A 1,715-nucleotide genomic window follows, 5' to 3' on the forward strand; every position below is an offset into this window, starting at 1 on the left:
ATCACGAAGCTCTGCCTTTTAAGAGTGTGACTGAGTTACTTTCTGGGGCAAACTGGAGTACAGAGTCTCCACACTGCTTACCTAATTTCTCACTTCCTACCTCCTGGGTCAAAGTCAAGTTTAGAGCTAAGGACTCCAAAGGAAAAACAAAGGGCCAGGCTACATCACCAAAGATTGACAGCCCCAATGGTGGCTGGAGTTTCCCGGATGGTGATGGGGTTAAACTCCGTCCCAGCAGGAGGTCCATTCTCCCTGTGCCCTAAGAGTTTTCTCAGTGTGATTGTCACAGGACACCCTCGGTAGTGGCCTGGGGCCCAGCCTCTGCAGATTGACAAGATCACAGTTTCTGCAGCAGCCTCACTGCTGCCTCCCCCACACCATCTGCCCAAGCCCAGCCTGTCTCCTTGAATCCCACTCAAGGCATGCAATTGAATTTTGCTTTATGTAGAAATGCAATATGGCCCCCAATTTTTTTTTCAGGGCTCACTTTCAGTTCTGTTAATACATCTTGGTCTATGGGAAATCCCAAATACCAGTACCCTACTTCCCAACCAGGTGGGCTGGCCTTTCTCCACCTCTTGAGAGCACCTGCCTCCAGGTGGCAAAATGGTTAGTGGGGAGAGGGGAGAAGATTTGACACTGAGCCAATTTCTAGACCAGGGGAAATCCATGATGAAAGAGGTTCAATTGAGCATACTAGAATTTTACTATCTATCTGTGTGTAATTGAGAACTAACCTTCACAAGGGCAGGGACCTTTTTTTGGTTAGTTTTTGTGCAGTTATATCCCTAGCACGGGAACAATGCCAAATACTCAATATTTTCTTGTTTTTAAAAAAGCTATAATTTCCCTTTAGAGAAATGCACAGATCTTGAGTGTATGATGAATTTTGACAATCATATACACCTGATAGTTCAAACATTAACCAAGATATAAAAGATTTCAATGCCCCTAAAAGTCTCCCTAATGTTCCTTTGCAATCAGTAACTTTAACCAAGATATAAAAGATTTCAATGCCCCTAAAAGTCTCCCTAATGTTCCTTTGCAATCAGTAACTCCCTCCCCACCCCCTCCAAAAAAAACCACAATGGCAGTTGATTAGATTGAAATTTATATAATTGAATCATGATGTGTTTTATAATCTGATTTCTTTTATTCCATTTAATATTTTTGAGGTTCATTCATCTTCCTGAAGATTTCAAGAATTCTTTTTTATTGCTCAACAGATTACTTTTATGAATGTACTAAGGCATAAGGCAAAGGAAGAGCCTTTAGGGTCAGAATAAAATAGAAAAAAACTTCAGGAGAGTTAAGGGAGAAGGGTAACAAATTCCAAAGGGGACGAATCAAACACCCCCAGGACCAGGGGCCACAGGATATTCCAGACCAAGAACAGTAAAGAAATAGGGTAAGGGCTGGGACACAGAGTCTCAGTTCTGGGCTCAGAGACATTAAGACAGTGTGGGGGACCACTGAGAACTGGCCAACCACAAAGAGACTGGTGGGGCTTTAGAAAAATCAGGGAAAGAAGGTCTCTACTCTCTGAGGCACGACTCCACTTCCCGTCCCTTGCCTCTCCCTGGCCTGGCTCTACCAGCCTGGGAGACCCACTTAATTTCTGTTCTCTTTCTTTCTTTCTTTCTTTCTTTCTTTCTTTCTTTCTTTCTTTCTTTCTTTCTTTCTTTCTTTCTTTCTTTCTTTCTTTCTTTCTTTCT

The sequence above is a fragment of the Condylura cristata genome, unplaced genomic scaffold, assembly GCF_000260355.1.
Source record: "Condylura cristata isolate star-nosed mole 26May11 unplaced genomic scaffold, ConCri1.0 scaffold00007, whole genome shotgun sequence".
In the NCBI taxonomy this organism is placed as follows: Eukaryota; Metazoa; Chordata; class Mammalia; order Eulipotyphla; family Talpidae; genus Condylura; species Condylura cristata.